The sequence below is a fragment of the Vulpes lagopus genome, chromosome 8 (genome assembly GCF_018345385.1).
Source record: "Vulpes lagopus strain Blue_001 chromosome 8, ASM1834538v1, whole genome shotgun sequence".
In the NCBI taxonomy this organism is placed as follows: Eukaryota; Metazoa; Chordata; class Mammalia; order Carnivora; family Canidae; genus Vulpes; species Vulpes lagopus.
Window position 1 is genome coordinate 60,138,096 of NC_054831.1, and position 22,627 is coordinate 60,160,722.

The 22,627-nt window shown below is 34.9% G+C and overlaps 1 non-coding gene across 1 annotated transcript; it reads right to left on the reverse strand.

Moving 5' to 3' along the window:
- Positions 1–5,216: 5,216 nt before the first annotated feature.
- Positions 5,217–5,322, reverse strand: LOC121498338. The gene has a single exon (XR_005989723.1). It is a non-coding gene; the product is annotated as a U6 spliceosomal RNA (small nuclear RNA).
- Positions 5,323–22,627: the final 17,305 nt, after the last annotated feature.

Below are 22,627 nucleotides of genomic sequence, written 5' to 3' on the forward strand. Positions count from 1 at the left end.
ATTTTTAAAGACATAATGCCATTTCACACCTAAGCATTACATTATAGTGTAAACATTGGTTTATATGTACTGAGAAAGCAAAAAAAGAATTCATTTGATTTCTTTATTGTGATACTCACTTTATTGCAGTAGTCTGGAATGAAACCCATGTTTTTCCAAGGTAAACCTGCACAAACATCCAGGTGAGTGCTTTTGATATCTATAGTGCTTCCTTGGGAATCTAGTGAGTTTTGGTCCTCTTATATTTTGACCTAGAAATGAAAAAGCCTAAGCTTTACTGAGAAAAATAAATCCTTTATGGTTGCAAAAATTATTGATTTAACATCATCCAGTAGATCTACATTTGTACACAGAAAATATCTTCATGCCATAATTTTCCAGTTAGGGTTAAAACCACTTTTCTCATTGCTTTTATCCTTGACTACCACTAAAACCATAAACTCCAGGTAAGTTTTCTCTTGCATATTGCTACTCTGTTTGTTTTATTATTCTTTCCCAAACTCATTCTTCCTTTGTTTCTGTTCAGAACACCCATTTCATTTTCATACATTGACCATTGCAATGAAATCACTTTATATTCTAATTTTTCATCACAACCTCTCTCTTCCACTTTTCACATTTGGTCTTTTTTTCCCCTCTTTTAAAGTGAAGTAGAATTAACATAAAGTGTTATATTAGTTTCAAGTATACAGTGTAGTGATTTAACAATCTTCTACATTACTCAGTGCTTATCAAGATAAGTGTAAGCTTATTAACTTTTATCTATTTTACCCTTGTCTCACTCACTTTCCTTCTAGCAACCTAATTCCTTCTCTGTATTTAAGAGTCTGTTTTGTTTTTTGTCTCTTTTTTCTTTATTCATCTGTTTTGTTACTGAAATCCCACATTTGGGTTGGAGTGAATCCACAGGACTTTTATTTACCTACTCATAAAGGTTTTCATGGATCTCAAAACCATTGTTCTTGGCCCATAGGCATGAATTATGTACCTATAGTTATATTTGAAAGAAACAAATTGTAAAGGTTTTTTATTTCTATCACCTTTATCCCTGCATCTTACAATTTTGCATGTATGTGAAACAGTATTTTCCCTTTCATGCAGAACACTTAGATGGATGTCATGGTATTTGCAACTGAATACACAGCTCTTAAAACCTTGGAATACATTTGAAGTGCTGATGGTGTTTCAATCACTAAGATTATATTTAAAAATTGATTCCTGATGACTAAATCTTTGCTGAAGATATTAATAAACAGTATGTGCAATTCCTTTTATGTAATTAGTGGCAAAATCTCCATATGTTATCAGCTATTAAATGCCTTTAAAAAGTTTTAAGATGTTCTGAGTTTACTAATCTAAATAAAAAATATAGGTATAATTTTGCTGTTTCTACACCTATGTAGCCATTATTTTTCATACACACCTTACTGAATCTACATATTGAGTAATTTTAATTTATTGGAACAGGATCAGTACAGCCCCCCCCCCCCCCTTTCTTCTTTTGTGTTTTGCTGTAGTATTTTTCCACAGTAACTTGCAGGATGCTAAGACTCTCATGTTCATTTTTCAACTGTATAATGTTTCCTGAATTATTCTAAACAGTGCAACTCTTGTATATTAACCTAAAAAAATGCCTAAAATGTAGTTTCAGTGCTTTAAAATATACAGAATGCACACTGTGCTCTGCTGCAGAGCCATGTGTCCTATTCTGTTAGTCTCTTTGAAAATGTGCTATCTACCTCCCCATAGTTTATACACATTTCCTTAATAAACACATTTTATTAGGCAACATCTACTCTCTTCAGGCAGATAATCACGTTTTCAAACCAAAAGAATGAAAAGTTCAAGGCCGTGTAGAACTATATAACTATTTACTTAGTGCAGATTAACAGCAGAACTACAAATATTTGCAAATATGAGCTCAGTTATAATTTTCCCTATGGAAGTTTGCATACATAAGGTAGCCTAAATCATGACAATGTGTGAGTAAGAAGGGCCTTTCATTATTATAAACAAATATTGGATACACATAAGTGTGGTGAATAGCTATTAACAAAGGCCACATCACTGTCTTCTTTTCATTCATTCTAGGCTTTGCTACAGTTTATATTTATTGGAGTAAAGGGAAGGGATGTACTAGGGAAAGATCCACATTTTCAAACTAAAACAAAACAAACAAACAAATCAGTCAATAGTATTTCCTCTTAATACCCAAAGACCTTCAAACTTACAGAAACCAGAAAACTTATATAGCCAATTTTTCACGTTTAGGGAAAAATTAAAATACTACAGTTGTTTTGTTAATCCCTTTCCTAAATATTGGATGTGTGTGTGTGTGTGTGTGTGTGTGTGTGTCTGTGTGTCTGTGTGACAGAGAGAGAGAAAGAAAAAGAGATATAGAGAAAGAATCTGTGGTGGGAATTCTTTTTATCACTTTGTATGAATTTGCTCTTGCATTTCAAGTTCTCTTTTAACTTTTAATTGTGACTTTTCTTGCCATTTACTTTAATCCATGTTTGACCCATTAAAAAGTCCTAGAGAAAACTTCCTGTAATGCATTTTCTAAAACTTAACTAATTTAATAAGGTATTTGTCTTAAGCATTGGTTCTCAAGGTTGAAGAAGCAGTCTTACTTTTGCTCACTTACACAATTTGCAATGCTTTGGGCTTAATTAAGTGACACAACAAATTGACCACGGTGATCAAGAAGTGTTTTGATCCAAATTATCGGAATGGAAATTCCACTTTGTTCTCCCAGTAAGTTAGAAACCAGAATCTTTCACTATTAGATCTGACAACAGGAATTTACTCTATATCCCTTGATATAGCTTGTAAGGAGCAGCAGGCCAGGGTATATGTGACCAGAGGTTATAACTCTCTCATTCATTATGCTAGAGTCATGAATCTGCCATGTTAGAGACAAGCTCCATCCATCCATTTAGCTGTCATTCAGACCATGAATGTAATGCTATTATACTGGCAGCCAAGTCCACTGCTCATGCCAAATATTGTTAGGAATTCAATCCATCCTATGTATGAACACTGACTCCTACAAACAACAAGATTTTGAGTGAATTACATATTGAATGGTGAGTTTTCTTGGCATTTAATTACACAACTCAAAGAAACTTATTCCTTAATTGTTCCTGAGGTTATTGCCTGGCACATAAATAAAAGGAATTTTGTGAAGAAATGGTATGATATTGGCAGGTGTAAAAACATTTCAAGTTATTGTAAAGTCTCTTTTAGTGTTGATTTTTCTTATTCTTAACTTATTCTTATTAACTTATTCCTTGTTTATTTATTTTATTTTTTATTGGAGTTCAATTTGCCAACATATAGCATAACACCCAGTGCTCATCCCATCAAGTGTCCCCCTCAGTGCCTATCACCCAGTCACACACACCCCCACCCACCCCACCCCCCTACCCCCCTCCCTTTCCACCACCCCTTTTATTAACTTATTCTTATTAACTTATTCTTAAAAATTGACCATCTTTTAGATATGATATCATTAGGTAAAATTATAGGGAAATAAATCATAACAGATATATATTTTTCACCTTTGTGTATTATATTACAACCCTTGTCCACATATTTATATTAAGACATGACTACAAAAAAAAAAAAAAAAAAAGACATGACTACAAAGATAGTAGCAAACATTGCTTTCTTTTCTTTTTATTTTCTTTAACTAATCATAGCTAAAACTTGTACTCCTGGTCCATTGTATCACATATGTAGAATCAATTTTTCTCTCTCAAAAATTGCATGCTGTAAGTGGGGAAAGGATTACATGGTTATTTCTATTGCCTCTGTTCAGATATTTCTCGCATCTAAAAAGGATTTGACTAGTTAGAAAACAACAACCTTTTCTATCCTTTTGAAAAAGTCTAGCTTTTAGGTAAGAATGTGAGTTCCTCATGTCTATTCCTATATTTTTTCTTCAGCCTTATTGACAATTCTACAGTCTACTCTCCCGATATGACCTCTTCTCTCTCCCTGAATCCCACTTGTCTTGGCTGGTACATCTACTCTGGATGCCCTCCTTCTATATCTCTTGCCACTGATTTCCTAACATCTCTCATCTCAGTTCTTCCCCAAGGCTTTTCTTTTCTTTCTTTTTAAAAGATACAATTGACATATAATATTGTACTAATTATAGATGTAAAGCTTGATATATGTATATGTTGTAAAATAATCATCACAATGTTCAGTTAACATCCATCACTATATATGGTTTTACTTTTTGTTTTGGGTTTTTTTTTTTTTTTTAATGATGACTTTTAAGAACTACTCTTTTAGCAGCTATAGTCACCATGTAGTACATTACCTCCCTTGTTTATTTTATACCTGGAAGTTTGTGATTCTTAATTCCCTCCACCCACTTCACTTAACTCCTACCTGCTTCCTCTGGCAACCACCAATCTGTACTTTGTACCTATGATTCTTTTTTTAGGTTCCATATATAAGTTAGATCACTCAGTATTTGTCTTTATCTGTCTGGCTCATATCACATAACATAATGCCCTCAAAGTACATCCATGTTGTTGCAAATGGTAAGATTTCCTTTCTTTTTGTGACAGAATGATATTTCATTATATAAATTATATACGGTATATATAAATTATATACATTATATATACATATACTTGTATACATATACACATATATAATGTGCAATATTAACTATATATACACTTACATATATTATATAAAATTATATTAGTTGATATATATATTCTATTATGTATTACATTTTCTTTATCCATTCATCCATTATTGGACACTTAAGTTGTTTCCATGTCTTGGCTATTACAAAGAATGGTGCAATAAACAGGGGGGGACAAAATCTTTCCAAGATAGTGATTTTGTGTCCCTCATATAAATATTCAAAGTGAAATTGTTGGATCATATGATAGTTCTCTTTTTAAATTTTTGAGGAACTTCTATATTTTCTATAATAGCTGCACAAATATACATTTTCACCAACAATGTACAAGGATTCCCCTTTCTCCACAACCTTAGCAACATTATGTCTTATCTTTTTTATATTATAAGCCATTCTAACAGGTAGTTGTTTATATCTCAATGTGGTTTTGACTTGTACTTCTCTGATGATTAGTGATGTTGAATACGCATGGATATACCTGCTGGTCATTTATATGTCTTCTTTGGAAAAATGTCTATTCAAGTCCTCTGCCCTTTTTTCTTTTTTTAATATAGAATATTTCATGTATTTGCATATCATCTTCACAAAAGGGCTGTGCTATACTTCTCTGTATTATTCAATTGTAGTATAGGTAATACTGAAGTGAGTACATCTCTGCCCATTTTTAAATTATATGGTTTTTGCTTTTTTTATTGAGTTGTATGAGTTCTTTACATATTTTGGTTGTTAACCACTTATCATATATATATATGGTTTGCAAATATTTTCTACAATTACATAGGTTGCCTTTTTATTTTGTTGGTTTTTAAGCATTTCTTAAAAAGAAAACTTGTAATTCTTTATAGCAAGGATACATAATCAAATTATTAATAAGGTCATTAATTTTTGGTTTTCCAGAGTCATGCAAATAATAATTAATAAATGCACAATCTCACTTAAAATAGCATCATTTAATATAATATGGTTTTATGTAATGTATTCAAAATGGGTTGGCAGAATTGTCCACTACCAATCTATAATTAGATCAGAGTTACATTTTTATTACTAAAAAAGTTGTGTAATTTGACAATATGATTTAAAGTTCTTGAGAATTAAGATTCATCTTACATTGTAATTTCAGTTGCTTTAGTAGCATTTTTCTATTTTGGGCCTTTCTATCCTGTGAGACCATCTTTGATAAACTTCTTACCCAATTTCAAAGTGTTCATACCAGGGTTACCAGGAAAAATATGAAAATAGCAACAACCCTGCAACTATTTAATACACTGTGTGAGTGCATTTGTGCATTTTATTAAATATATTACTCTAATACCTAGAACTTTCATAATCCCTAGAGTACTGGATATTCTTGACTTGATGCAAACAATAGGAAAGAATGAGAGTGTGATCCTAAATTCATAATATTCAGCAACATTGTGCTTTCTAACTAGATACTAAGGAGGATTTTACAAAACACTTGATGGCTCCCACATGAGTTTAGATGGTATATATATATATATATATATATATATATATATATATATAGTGATCTCCCAAAACAAATAATCCAGTTAAGAAATGACATGGCAGGGATCCCTGGGTGGCGCAGTGGTTTGGCGCCTGCCTTTGGCCCAGGGTGCGATCCTGGAGACTCGGGATCGAGTCCCACATCGGGCTCCCGGTGCATGGAGCCTGCTTCTCCCTCTGCCTGTGTCTCTGCCTCTCTCTCTCTCTCTCACTGTGTGCCTATCATAAATAAATAAAAAAAAAATAAAAATTAAAAAAAAAAAGAAATGACATGGCAGAAGACAAGAATAGACATTTTTCCAAAGAAGTCATACAGATATCTAATAGACATATGAAAAGATACGCAACATCATTCATTATCAGGGAAATACAAATGGAACTATACTGAGATATCTCATACCTGTCAGGATGGCTACTACTGATAACACAGGAAACGAGATGTTGGTGAAGATGCAGAGAAAGGGGAACCCTCTTACATTGTTGGTGGGAATACAAGCTGGTGCAACCTTTCTGGAAAACGATATAGAACTTCCTTAAAAAACAAAAAATAGAACCACCCTATGACCCAAGCAGTTGTACTCTTAGGTATTTACCCAAAGGATACAAAAATAGTGATTTGAAGGGACACATGCACTCTGGTGTTTATAGCAGCATTATCAATGATAACCAAACTCTGGAAAGAACCTAAATGTCCATCAACTGATGAATGGATAAAGGAGGTGTGGTATATATATATATATATATATATATATATATATACCATCTAAATATCTATATTTATATATATCCATTTAAATATCTATATCTATATCTATATCATCTATATCTATATCTATATCTATATCTATATCTATATCTATATATCCACTGGAAGAAAGACAGTCTCTTCAATAGATGGTGCTGGGAAAATTGGACATCCACATGCAGAAGAATGAAACTAGACCACTCTCTTTCACCATACACAAAGATAAACTCAAAATGGATGAAAGATCTAAATGTGAGACAAGATTCCATCAAAATCCTAGAGGAGAACACAGGCAACACCCTTTTTGGACTCAGCCACAGTAACTTCTTGCAAGATACATCCACGAAGGCAAAAGAAACAAAAGCAAAAATGAACTCTTGGGACTTCATCAAGATAAGAAGATTTTGCACAGCAAAGGATACAGTCAACAAAACTAAAAGACAACTACAGAATGGGAGAAGATATTTGCAAATGACGTATCAGATAAAGGGCTAGTTTCCAAGATCTATAAAGAACTTATAAAAAAAAGAAAATAATATATATTGTATATATATGTACAATGGAACGTTACTCAGCCATCAAAAAGAATGAAATCTTGCCATTTGCAAATACATGGATTGACTAGAGTATATTATGCTAAGTGAAATCAGTCAGAGAAAGACCAATACCAAATGATTTCATTCATATTTGCAATTTATGAGCAAAAGGGAAAGGAGGGTAGAGAGAGGGAGGTAAACCATAAAAGACCCCTAACCATAGAGAACAGAGTTGATGGATAGAAGGTCTGTGAGGGTCTAAATGGGTGATGGGTATTAGGAGGATACTTGTGATGAGTATTAGGTGTTGTAATTAGTAATGAATCACTATGTTCTACCCTTGAGACTAATACTACACTATCTGTTAACTAATTCAAATTTAAATAAAAACTTGAAACAAACAAAAAATCTTCTGATCCAATCAGGCTTAAAGTGCTATTAATGAAATGCTTTGTAAACTCAATCTGAGATGAAACTCAATGATTTATTAGACTATAGGCTACTTCTGTTTTTAGCTTCCCAAGTGAAAATATACTCAATATAATTTGTTATTAAGAAATTATAACTAAAACAACACTGATAAGACACTACATACTTATTAAAATGGCAAAGAACCAAAACAAAAACAAAAAACTTGACAATGTCATTTCTGTAGAAGCTATGAACCAGTAGGAATTCTCATTCATTGCTGATGGGAATGCATAATGATACAACCACTATGGAATACAGTTTGACAGTTTCTTTCTTTTTTTTTTTTTTTTTTTTATGATAGTCACAGAGAGAGAGAGAGAGGCAGAGACACAGGCGGAGGGAGAAGCAGGCTCCATGCACCGGGAGCCTGATATGGGATTTGATCCCGGGTCTCCAGGATCGCGCCCTGGGCCAAAGGCAGGCGCCAAATCGCTGCGCCACCCAGGGATGCCGACAGTTTCTTTCAATGTTAAACATAGCCTTGCCACATATTTAACCAATCACATTTCTAAGTAATTACCAACTGGTTTGAAAACTTATGTCCATACAATAGCATGCACACAAATGTTTATTGAAACTCTGCTCATAATCACCCAAAACTGAAAGCAACAAGATATCGTTCATTGAGTAAATGGGTAAATAAAGAGTGTTATATTCATACAATGGATGGAGTAAGGATATGAGAAAATAAATGTATCACAAATATCAGAAACAATGTCACATGAAGGTAGCATGGGATATTGTGCTGATATAAGTAGCTTTGGAAATTAATGCATTTTGTAAGTCTAAGGGTGCAGGGGATTGTTCATACAGTTTAGTTAGTGAAGCCCATTTCCACAGGGTTATGTGTAAACAACTCTGAAACTATTATACACATATGTGGAATTTAACAAGTAAGTTAGTGAAAGGTTGGTGATAAGAATTAGATTTCTTACTCTTGTAGTGGAAGGTTATAGATAAGGAACAAGAGGAAAGTAAAATGGTCTATGAATAATGAATTAGAGTGGAGATATTAGTATTAACTTATATTTAGCTTAATGTAGATATTAATTATTTACAAATAGATATACTTTAAAATATGTGTATAAATGTAGGTTGATTACAGACACCTTAATCCTTGCTATGTCAATTGAGAAGGCCTAGAATAATTGATACCCAATAGTGACAAGTATACCTAGCACCCAGATTTGGACTTCTAATATCATTATCCAAAAAAGGAACCGGGTCTCTGGAGAAATAAGTTATCCTGGGATTAGACAGCCATGCTAAAGATAAACCTTGTAGCATTAGAGAAGGAAAAGTGCTCAAAAAGAATAACAACAACAACAACAAAAAGCCATACACACAATGATGAGGATATATCAAGCAGATACAGGATCTAACTGAAAGATCTCTCAGATGGTAAAGATGGAAAAATTTGAGGAAAGAAATAAAGTAGTAGTAGATTAAAACCCAAAAATAGGGATCCCTGGGTGGCGCAGTGGTTTGGCGCCTGCCTTTGGCCCAGGGCGCGATCCTGGAGACCCGGGATCGAATCCCATGTCGGGCTCCCGGTGCATGGAGCCTGCTTCTCCCTCTGCCTGTGTCTCTGCCTCTCTCTGTCTCTCTCTGTGTGACTATCATAAATAAATAAAAATTTTTTTAAAAAAAACAAAAATAAATCTATAAACCTCCCTAAGTCCTTACTGACATAAATAGTTGAATAAATTTAAAAATGCAAGAGAAGAGACAAATGTCTAGTGCAGATGTCCAAATACTTTATGTAGATACTCATCCCTGAAAGAGGTGGAGCATTACTCCTCACTCCTTAAGTGTGGACTATACATACTACCTCTTTTCTAAGGAGCACAGTATGGAACTGGAGAAAAGAAAGATGAACTTTACTGTGGAAAAACCTACAAACACTATGTCAGTGAAGATGATCAAAGTTAATTTTAAATTAAATTTCAAAATATTATTCTAATAGAAGATGTTAATAATAGAGAAAATTCAGTGTATGATATAAGGGAACCATATTATATTTGCAATAATTTTTTAAACAGTTTTAAATAAAACCTCTATAAAATGAAAACTTACTAAAAATGGTCCCAGATACACATGCTTAATGTAACAATTTATTAACAATTTTATACTATGCAACAACTTGATGAAAATCCCAAACTATATATTTTCTAAAATTATTGTACCATAATAAAACAGAAAGAGTAAACTTTATTTCAAATTAGCAAAACTGCCATATCATTTTGTTCAAGTTGTTGACAGATATACCACACTTGGTAATCTCTTAAAATATTTTGGAGATCTAAAACCAAAACATTTTCTAAATTTATTAAAGACTATGCTGATGATATTCTCATTTAACTCTCTTGACTATAAGCAGAAATAAAAAGCAATTGAAACAGACTCAATCTCTATAAGTGCCTTTCATTACATAAATAGCAAGTGACAACTAGGTTTTATGAATTTAAACATAAAAAATTTCCAACAAATTAATGAAAAAACAAAACAAAACAAAAAACAAACTAAACAAACCAAAATCCCTAATGAATATGGTTCATTCTCCAATAAATAAATAATATACTAGCAAACCAAAACCTACAACACAATAAAAAGATCATTCACTATGACCAAATAGTTTATCCCTTGTTTGCAAAGGTGGTACGGTATTACATACAAATCAATCAATGTTATGCACCACATTAATAAGAGAAAGGGCAGGGGGCAGGGCAAGATGACAGAGGAGTAGGTTCCCCAAGTCATCTGTCCCCACCAAATTACCTAGATAACTTGCAAATCATGCTGAAAACCTATGAATTTGGCCTGAGATTTAAAGAGAGAACAGCTGGAATGCTACATAGAGAAAAGTTTGCGCTTCTAACACAGGATGAAGACGGGGTGGGTGGGGAATCAATCAATCAATCAATCAATCAATCATCAAGTGGGGGAGGGGCCCCTTCAAGGAGCTGGGCTAAGGCCAGGCAGCAAAAGCCTCCAGGACAGGAAAGCCCAGTCCCAGAGAAGCAGGAACTTCACCAATCTTCCCGGAGGGAAAGGCGCTTGCAGGGAGCCTCCAGGTTCCCAGGGCCACTAACAGAGAAAGTGCACCCTGGGGGAGAGCGCACCACAGACCCAGGCCCAGCGTGGTAAAAGGCTAGACATGCCCCGCGGGCCTCGGGGGCAGCTCCGGTGGTGGCTCCACGCAGAGAGGGCTGCGTTCCAGTGTCACAGGCCCCGGATATCAGGGCAGTGGGGGACACAGTCCAGAATCCTGTGCTCCCCTCAGGACAGGCGGAGGCTGGGAGGGCACAGGACAGCGAGGACACTCCTGCGGCTGGGCACCCGCGAGTTGTGCAGACCAGCGCCTCCTACCCCAGGAGCATTCAGGCCAGTACAGAATGGGAGACTGTGGTAGTTACTATGGGAGCTGACTCCAGGGCTGGAGAGCTGAATGCCGCCACTGTTGTTCCTCCTTGTGTCACCCTGTGCCTGGGAGGGTCGGGGTGCCAAGTAACAGAGGCCTCACAAGACAAACAGCTCCCCTGAGCCCTGTACCTGGAAGGGGGCAAGGCAGCTCCCCCAGGTGCACACACCTGAGAAACGGCACAGCAGGCCCCTCCCCGACAATATAAGCTGGAATGACCTGTGAAGAGCAAGTATTTGATTAAGCAGTGCTGGAAAGCTACAGGAGAAGTTAAGGGATTTACAGTATACCAGAGGATACCTCTCCTTGTTTTATTTGTTTTTGCTTTTGTTATTTTTGTTTGTTTGTTTTTCTTTTTATTCTACTCTTTTTCTTCCTTTTTCCAGTACAACCCATTTTTAGCTACTTTGCACTGAGTAAAAAGACTAGAAAGAATAACTCGCCACAAAAGAATCAGAAATAGTCCTCTCCCACAGAGTTACAGAATTTGGATTGCAATTCTATGTCAGAAAGCCAATTTAGAAGCACAATGATAAAGCTACTGGTGTCTATGGAAAAAAGCATAAAGGAGTCAAGAGACTTCATGACTACAAATTTAGATCTAATTTCTGCCTTGAAATTAAAAATCAATTAAATGAGATGCAATCCAAACTAGAGGTCCTAAAAAGAGGATTAATGAGATAGAAGAAAGAGTAAGTGACATAGAAGACAAGTTGATGGCAATGAAGGAAGCTGAAGAAAAAAGGCAAAAACTATTAAAAGATCATGAGGAAAGGTTAAGGGAAATGAATGAGAGCCTCCAAAGTAAAAATCTATGTTTAATTGGGGTTCCAGAGAGCATTGAAAGGTACAGAGGACCAGAAAGTATATTTGAACAAATCATAGCTGAGAACTTCCCTAACTTGGGGAGGGAAACAGGCATTCAGATCCAGGAAATACAGAGATCTCCCCCCCTAAAATCAATAGAATCATTCAAAATCCCGACATTTAATAGTGAAACTTGCAAATTCCAAAGATAAAGAGAAGATCCTTAAAGCAGCAAGAGACAAGAAATCCCTAAACTTTTTGGAGAGAAGCATTAGGTTAACAGCAGACCTCTCCACAGAGACCTGGCAGGCCAGAAAGGGCTGGCAGGATATATTCAGGGTCCTAAATGAGAAGAACATGCAGCCAAGAATACTCTATCCAGCTAGGCTCTCATTCAGAATAGAAGGAGACATAAAGAGCTTCTAATATAGGCAGAAACTGAAAGAATATGTGAGCAGCAAACCAGCACTACAAGAAATGTTAAGGGGGACTCTGTAAAAGAAAGAGGAAGTCCAGGGAAACAATCCACAAAAACAGGGACTGAATAGGTATTATGATGACACTAAATTCATATCTTTCAATAGTAACTCTAAATATGAATGGGTTAAATGATCCCATCAAAAGATGCAGGTATCAGACTGGATAAAATAGCAAGACCCACCTACTTACTGTCTACAAAAGTAAGACCTAATGACACCTCTGGCCTGAAAGTGAAAAATTGGAGAACCATTTACCATTCAAATGATCCTCAAAAAAGCAGGGGTAGCCATCCTCATACAAGATAAATTAAAGTTTATCCCAAAGACTGTAGTAAGAGATGAAGAGGGACACTATATCATACTTAAAGGATCTATCCAACAAGAGGACCTAACACTCATGAATATTTATGCCCCTAATGTGGGTTCTGCCAGGTATATCAATCAATTAATAACCAAAGTTAAGACATAGGTAGATAATAATACACTGATACTGGGAAATTTTAAAAGGGCGCCTTCTGTAAATGACAGATCTTCTAAGCACAACATCTCCAAAGAAACAAGAGCTTTAAATGATACACTGAACCAGATGGATTTCACAGATATTTACAGAACTTTACATCTAAACAGAACTGAATACACATTTTTCTTAAGTGCACATGGAACTTTCTCCAGAATAGACCACATGCTGGATCACAAATCAGGTGTTAACTGACCAAAAGATTGGGATTCTCCCCTGCATATTTTCACACCATAATGCTTTGAAACTTGAACTCAATCACAAGAAGAAATTGGGAAGAAATTCAAACACATGGAGGTTAAAGACCATCCTGCTAAAAGATGAAATGTACAGCCAGGAAATTAGAGAAAAATTAAAAAGATTCATGGAAACTAATAAGAATGAAGATACAACTGTTAAAAATCTTTGGAAAATAGCAAAAGCAGCTCAGAGAGGAAAATATATCACAATACAAGCATTTCTCAAAAACTGGAAAAATCTAAATTACACAAGCTAACCTTGCATGTAAAGGAACTGGAGAAAGAACAGGATATAAAACCGACATGCAGCAGAAGAGAGTTAATAAGAATTGAGCAGAACACAATGAAGTAGAGACCAGAAGAACTGTGGAACAGATAAACAATACCAGGAGTTGCTTCTTTGAAAGAATTAATAAGATAGATAAACCATTATCCAGCCTTATTAAAAATATAAGAGAAAATACTCTAATTAAGAAAATCACGAATGAAAAAGGAGAGAAATCCACCAATACCAAGGAAATACAAATGGTTTTAAACACATATTATGAGCAGCTATGTGCCAGTAAATTAGGTAATCTAGAAGAAATAGACACATTTCTTGAAAACCACAAATTACCAAAACTGCAACAGGAAGAAATAGAAAATGTGAAGAAGCCAATAACCAGAGAAGAAATTGAAGCAGACACCAAAAACTTCCCAAGACACAAAAGTCCAGGGCCAGATAGTTTCCCAGGGGAATTCTATCAAACGTTTAAAGAAGGAACAATACCTATTCTACTAAACCTGTTCGGAAAGATAGAAATAGATAGAATACGTCCAAACTAATTTTATGAGGCCAGCATCATCTTAGTTCCAAAACCAGGCAAAGACCCCACCAAAAAGGAGAATTATAGACCAATATCTCTGATGAACATGGATGCAAAAATTCTCAACAAGATACTAGCCAATAGGATACAACAGTACATTAAGAAGATTATTCACCATGAACAAGTGGGATTTATCCCCAGGATGCAAGGCTGGTTCAACCCTCGTAAAGCAAACTATGTGATAGATCACATCAATAAGAGAAAAAACAGGAACTATCTGATCCTCTCAATAGATGCAGAGAAAGCATTTGACAAAATACAGCATCCATTCCTGGTCAAAACTCTTCAGAGTGTAGGGATGGAGGGAAAACTCCTCAGCATCTTAAAAGCCATTAATGAAAAGCCCACAGCAAATATCATTCTCTATGCGGAAGCACTGGGAGCCATTCCCGTAAGATCAGGAACATGACAAGGGTGTCCACTCTCACCACTCCTATGCAACATAGTACTAAGAGTCCTAGCCTCAGCGATCAGGCAACAAAAATAAAAAATAAATAAAAAAATAAAAGACATTCAAATTGGCAAAGAAGAAGTCAAACTCTCCCTCTTCCCAAATGACATGATACTGTACTTAGAAAACCCAAAAGACTCCACCCCAAGATTGCTAGAACTCATACAGCAATTTGGCAGTGTGACAGGATACAAAATAAATGCCTAGAAATCAGTGGCATTTCTATACACTAACAATGAGACTGAAGAAAGAGAAATTAAGGAGTCAATCCCATTTACAATTGCACCCAAAAGCATAAGGTACCTAGGAATAAACCTAACCAAAGAGGTAAAGGATCTATACCCTAAAAACTACAGAACGTCTCTAAAAGAAATTGGGGAAGACTCAAAGAGATGGAAAAGTATTCCATGCTCATGGATTGGAAGAATTAACATTTTGAAAATGTCAGTGTTACCCAGGGCAATTTACACGTTTAATGCAATCCCTATCAAAATACCATGGACTTTCTTCAGAGAGTTGGAACAAATTATTTTAAGATGTGTGTGGAATCAAAAAGGCCCTGAATAGCCAGGGGAATTTTGAAAGAGGAAAATCAAATCCGGGGGTATCATATTGCCAGATATTAGGTTGTACTACAAACTGTGATTATCAAGACAGTGTGATACTGGCACAGAAAAAGACACATAGATCAAAGGAACAGAATAAAGAATCCAGAAATGGCCCCTCAACAATATGGTCAACTAATATTTGACAAAGCAGGAAAGACTATCTACTAGGAAAAGGACAGTCTCTGAAATAGAGGGTGCTCAGAAAATTGGACAGCCATATGCAGAAGAATGAAACTGAACCATTCTCTTACATCATAAACAAAGATAAACTCAAAATCGATGAAGGATCTAAATGTGAGACAAGAATACATCAAAATCCTAGAGAACACAGGCAACACCCTTTTTGAACTTGGCCACAGCAACTTCTTGCAAGATAACATCTACGAAGACAAGGAAAACAAAAGCAAAAATGAATTATGGGGATGTAATCAAGATAAAAGGCTTTTGCACAGCCAAGGAAACAGTCAACAAAACTAAAATACAACGTACAGGATGTGAGAAGATATTTGCAAATGATGTATCAGATAAAGGGCTGGTATCCAAGATCTATAAAGAACTTATTAAAGTCAACACCCAAGAAACAAACAATCCCATCATGAAATGGGCAAAAGACATGAGGAGAAATCTCACAGAGGAAGACATGGCCTCACATGGCCAACACGCACATGAGAAAATGCTCTGCATCACTTGCCATCAGGGAAATACAAATCAAAACCACAATGAGATCCCACCTCACACCAGTGAGAATGGGGAAAATTAACAAGGCAGGAAACCACAAATGTTGGAGAGGATGCGGAGAAAAGGGAACCCTCTTACACTGTTGGGGGGAATGTGAACTGGTGCAGCCATTCTGGAAAACTGTGTGGAGGTTCCTCAAAGAGTTAAAAATGCCCAAAAGCAATTTACATATTTAGTGCAATCCCTATCAAGATACCACCAGCATTATTAACAGAGGTTGAACAAACAATCCTAAAATTTTCGTGGAACCAGAGAAGACCCTGAATAATCAAAGCAATCTTGAAGAAGAAAAGCAAAGCTGGAGGCATCACAGTTCTGGACTTCAAGATGTATTACAAGGCTCTCACAATCAAAACAGTGTGGTATTGGCACAAGAATAGATATAGATCTCTAGATCCTTGGAACAGTTGAAAACCCATAGACGAACCCACAACTATTTGATCAATTATTTTTGGAAAAGTAGGGAAGAATATCCAATGGGAAAAAGACAGTCTCTTCAACAAGTGGTGTTGGGAAAACCAGACAGCAACATGGAAAAGAATGAAACTGGACCATTTTCTTACACCAGACACAAAAAGAGGCACAAAATGAATTAGAAACCTAACTGTGATACCTGAAACCATCAAAATCCTAGAGAACAGAGGCAGTAACCTCTTTGAGATTGGCTGTAGTGTTTTCTTTCAAGATATGTCTTCTTAGGCAAGGGAAACGAAAGCAAAATAAGCTATAGGGACTTCATCAGTATAAAACTTCTGCACAGTGAAGAAATCAATCAACAAAACTAAAAGACAACCTCCGAATGGGAGAAGATATTTGTAAATGACATTTTTGATAAAGGGCTAATATCTGGGCAGCCCAGGTGGCTCAGCGGTTTAGCGCAGCCTTCAGCCCAGGGTGTGATCCTGGAGCCCCAGGATCGAGTCCCAAGTCAAGCTCCCTGCATGGAGCCTGCTTCTCCTTCTGCCTATGTGTCTGCCTCTCTCTCTCTCACTCTCTCTCTCTCTCTCTCTCTGTGTGTGTGTGTTTCTCATGAATAAATAAATAAAATCTTTAAAAAAAAAAGGGGGGGGGCTAATATCCAAAATACATAAAGAACTTCTAAAACTCAAGACCCCCCAAAGTGAATAATTCTATTTTAAAGTGGATATAAAATATGAATAGACATTTTTCCAAAGAAGACATCCATATGGCCAACATATACATGAAAAAATGCTCAACTTAATTGATCATCAAGGAAATATAAACAAAAATACAATGAGATATCACCTTATACCTGTCAGAATGGCTAAAATCAACAACACAATAGATAACAGGGGCTGGTGAGCATATGGAGAAAAGGGAATCTTCTTACACTTTGGTAGGAATGAAAACTATTGCAAAGACTCTGGAAAACAGTATGGAGGTTCCTCAAAACGTTAAGAAAAAAGTCCCCTACAATCCACCGATTGTACTACTAGTTATTTACCCCCCAAAGCACAAAAATATTAATTTGAAGGGTACATGCACCTCAATGTTTACAGCATCACCATCTACAAAAACTAAATTATATAAACAGTTCAAGTATCCCTCAATTGATGAATGAATAAAAGATATATATACACTAGAATATTAGTCATAAAAAGGATGGAAATATTGCCATTTGTAATGATAATGGATGGAGGCTAAGCAAAACTAGTCAGAGGAAGACAAATGCCATATGTGATTTCAGTCATACATGGAATTTAAGAAACAAAACAAATGAAAAAAAGGGAAAATAAAGACAGAGGGAAGCAAACCAAGAAATAGACTCTTAACTGAGAACAAACCAATGGTCACCAGGGGGAAGGGGGTGGAGCTATGGGTTAAGATATGGAGATTGAGGACTGCACTGTGATGATCACTGGGCATTGTATAAAAGTGTATAAAATCCCTATATTGTACACCTGAAACTAATATTACACTGTCTGTTAACTAATTGGAATTTAAATAAAAAATGTTAAAAAGTAAACTTTTATTCATTATTAAAAAAATAAAATTGTTCAATATCTATGGTTTAAAAAAAGTAACTGCACCCTTGGATCAGAATTAACACTAATTTTCATAAAATAATGGATATTAATCAGAATTTATGGAATGCTACTTTGGCAAAACGAATGACTTTCTAAATTAAATAAAAGCTCTATATTATTCTTCTGATAATCCAATTATTCAAGATAAGTCTCATGGAATAGAATTCTTTATAAAAACTTCCAATAAGTAAGCATCCAAGTAGCTAATGAATAAACAATCTCTTTGCTCTTGGAATGAGCGTTTAAATTGTAATTACTAACAAAGTAGGCATTGCTATTAGAGTGAAAATATTTTAATTATGTGCATTTGAAAATGTGATGCGAGGGTTGGTTAGGAGATTTAGAAAGAGTGATATTTTGTTATTTTATAAATGTATGTGTTCCTTTTCCACTGCTCTTTCTCTTTCCTTTCTGTCTGTCATATCTCTAGAGATCCCAATTTCCAGCTGTTAATGGTCGTATTGGGTTCACTGTCACTATGTTAGTAATGGGACTTTAATGCATTTATAGATTTTAGTGGCAGTCACTTCAGGCTATAGATTTGATGATATCCTCAATCTTTTAGTTGCTATTGAATGACAAATTTGCTAGGTACTACACTGGAGAAGTCTACATCCTCAGGTAACTATTTTCAAAGAAGAGTTCTTGGCTGGAGTATGTACTCTGACACAATAGCTTGAGCACTTTTCATACACCCTTTGCCACATTTGTTCTACTGAGGTACTGCTACCATTTATCACTTTAGTCATGCTGCCATGAAAGCTGCTACTTTCTCTTGGTTATAACATTATTCTTGCATTCTCTTTCTTAATGAGATTCTATTAAAGAAAAAAGAAAAGGAGAGGAGAGTATTCGAGTACCAATAATTTATACAATATTAATATTGTGATGCAATATTAATTTTGGCATAATATTGTGGGCAATATTAATTTTGTGATGTTGATGTTTTTAGTAACCACTATTTTGCAGGTGACAAAACTTGGATTTTAGAAAGGTTAAATTATTCACTAAAAGTGACAAATTTTGTATACTGTTCTCATATCTTGTTAAACATAGAATGATTTCATTACCTCTTTTTCTGCTTGACAGTGTCATAGACATTATAGTCTGTATACTTTTTACTGGTAAACTTTTCAACAAATATTTTTAAGTAAATTTTCAACAATTTTTCTTTGTAATTAGACCAGCTATTACTATAGGCACTATGCTTTGGGACTGGGGGGGAAGAGAAAGAGAGAGAGAAACCCTGCCCTTCTCTACTTTACAGTCACTAATCCAAAAATCCAAATGAAGCAAAATGAAGTACAAAAAAAGTACAACTTCTCTCTTATATTTATTATATTTAGAAAAATTCATGGTAAGGAAATGAGTCAAGGATGACTTAGGTTTCTAGCTTTAATAGTTGGATAAATAATATCACATTCTAAAAGAAGAAAGTAAAGGGCTCATTTCGTTTGGTTTGTTTGTTCACAATTTCTTTAGTTGAGTCTTTAACTCAATATTAATATAATTGTGAGATTTGGTGAAATGCTTTTTTTTGTTGTTGGTATTTCAACAACTGAATCTTCATTGAGGTAGGTCAAATTAATATATGATCTTGACTTTTCACATCCAGTTCATTTCTACAGATCTATGTTTGTTTCATTTAAACACTGACTTTTAAAAATGCTATTATTTCTTATGATGGTTCTGTTTATTTTGCAATTGAAAAAATGCACATAAAATAAGTTTATTTCCAACTCCCATCTTCTAAATATTTGATACAGTTTATTTCATTTTTAGCTTAAACTGATGTATGTAACTGCATCTCCACAAATATTTTAGTCTTCAAACTAAATATAACTTCTTAGAGTTATTGGTTGGATAACCTGCCAAGAAACAAAAGCAAAGAGAAGTTGCAGAGAGGAAACTTGTCTTATGAGATTAGTAATTCCAGATGTTCCAATTACTTCTTTTAGGAACTTTACTGACTTCAGCTATACAAATCCTCCTCTATAAATTCTTACTCAGTCAGGTTGGCAGAAATTGTATTCTGTTTCTTCCTAAACACCTTAATAAACTTTTAGTAGAGTTTATACCTAACAGAGGAGGAAGAGAAAATGTCACGGTCACATCAAAAGTTATGAATTTTTAAAAGGACAAAAAAAATAACAGTTAACTGATTGAATCTTTATCTACTGAGAGTTAAGGTATGTCAATATAGCACAGCATTTTAAAGCATTTCATGTTTTTTCCTTTTTTTTTCATAGAGCAGTAAACCACTCTACAAATTAAATTTAGTTGAAATGACTCTTAATTACAACTCCTATCTTAAAATTCTTAGCTTTATCTCAAAATTAGCCTTTCAGTCTTCTTTCTCACTGCATTTTATTAGAAACTTTAAGAAAAGTGGAAAACACATTTTAATCCTCAGCACATTTATTTTAAATAAAATGGGTCTGCTGCATCAATTCTACATAACTCTCATATGTAATTAAATCTGGGGCAATAAAGTCTTATTTCTATTTTTTTATGTTTCTGAAGAAAAATCTTGATGAAATGGGATACATTTAAGTACCTTCATAATGTAATGTCAGTACTATAAATTTCTAAAATAAGTTTTTTGTTGTTATTTCTTAACATAGCACAGAAATGTAACATTATTATCTAATGTATCATCAGCCTCTCAGGAGTATATTTATTATCTGATGGAGCTTATAATAAATACTTAGCTCAAGAGGAATGAGAGATCTAATATGTAGGTTCACAAAGATCTATAGAAGTGACCCAAGAAACCCAAAACTAGTTTTGATAAATGTGAAGTTCTTACCTCAGGGAAAACATTTTCTAGTCTATTACTCTAAGGTCAAAAGAGGACAGGATGGGTGTTTGGCTGTTTACCTCGTTGGAGACAATGTGCAAACACAAAAAGATATACTCTCCTTCCCTGTAGAGTAACATCAGCCCTGTGAAGTCTGGGAGTCTCCATGAAGATACAGTCCTGCAACTCTGGACAGCCAGTGGGAACTCAGAGAGCTACAATAATTTGGAACACATCTATTCCAGATGGAAATACCAAGTTATTTTTTTAAAGATTTTATTTATTTATTCATGAGAGACAGAGAGAAAGAGAGAGGCAGAGACACAGGCAGAGGGAGAAGCAGGCTCCATGTAGGGAGCTCGATGCGGGACTCGATTCCAGGTCTCCAGGATCAGGCCCTGGGCGGAAGGCTGCGCTAAACCGCTGAGCCACCCAGGCGTCCCCCAGGTTATTTTATTTGACAGGCAATGGTTTTATTTGTAACTTAAATCCTTAATTTACATTTTGAGCTGCAAAAGGGCAATGAGGAGCAGCAAAATAAATAACAGTTTTCCTTCATCATTTGGCAACTGGAGTGGAGAATGGAAACAATAAGGCTGGGTACCCAGAACCAGAGACACAAGTCCAGTTGGAAAAATGGTCACTCCCTTAGGGTACTACAGCAGATATTTAATTGGAGAGAGGGAAGGTGGTAGGACTGCATTGTTGCTTTGAATACACATTGAAGGGATATCCTTAATTCCTGAATATATATCCAGAGATTGTACTTTGTGACATAAGTCTATGGAGGAGAGATAAGGAATATGTTAGTAGACCTCTTTAAGGACACAATTGAGTGCTGCCTAATAGATCAGTGAAATAGAATGGAGAGCCCAGAAATAGACCCATATAAATATAGCCAACTGTTTTGTTGTATTGCCTTGCTCCTTTGTCAAAAATCAAGTAGAGTTTTTTTCAATAAATGGACTGAAACAACTGAACATCTACGTTTAGCTAGATATAGATAGATAGATAGATGATGATAGATAGATAGATAGATAGATAGATAGATAGATAGATAGATAGATGATAGATAGATGATAGATAGATAGATGATAGATAGATGATAGATAGATGATAGATAGATATGATAGATAGATGATAGAGATATAGATGCAGATATAGAGATGCCTAGATATGATATCATTATTACCAAGTCATTTGCACTTCATCCTGGCTCCGGTCAAGTGTCAGTTAACCTTTTCCAGAGCTTGAGAATAGTGAATAAATATTCCTCTAGTAGGAATACTCAGTTTATGGTACAATTTACATTGGTAAGGATTAAGTGGAATGGTGTATGTGGAAGTGGTTAGTATAAGGCTTCATAGAAATTATATACTTAGTTTTGTTTATTTATTTTCCTTTTCCTTTATCTTAAGTAACAGGAAGAGAAAGTTCTTTTTAAAACTGTCTGTTGGTGGAGACTGGTCCTATTTATTTATTTCACATTTTAAATAATTTATTAGTTAGTAAAGCTCATATTTTGCCTACATGGTGTGAAAACTGAATGTAAAAAAATCATTTATAGCTAGAATGTCAATGTATAGATAAGATTTTTTAATTTTTATTTTTAAACTGCCAAATTGTCATGTGCATATGAAATCTATAGTGTAACATGGGGAAATACAGAACCGATGACAATGTTGTCATCTAATATTAATGTTTGTAAAAGGTTTACTACATC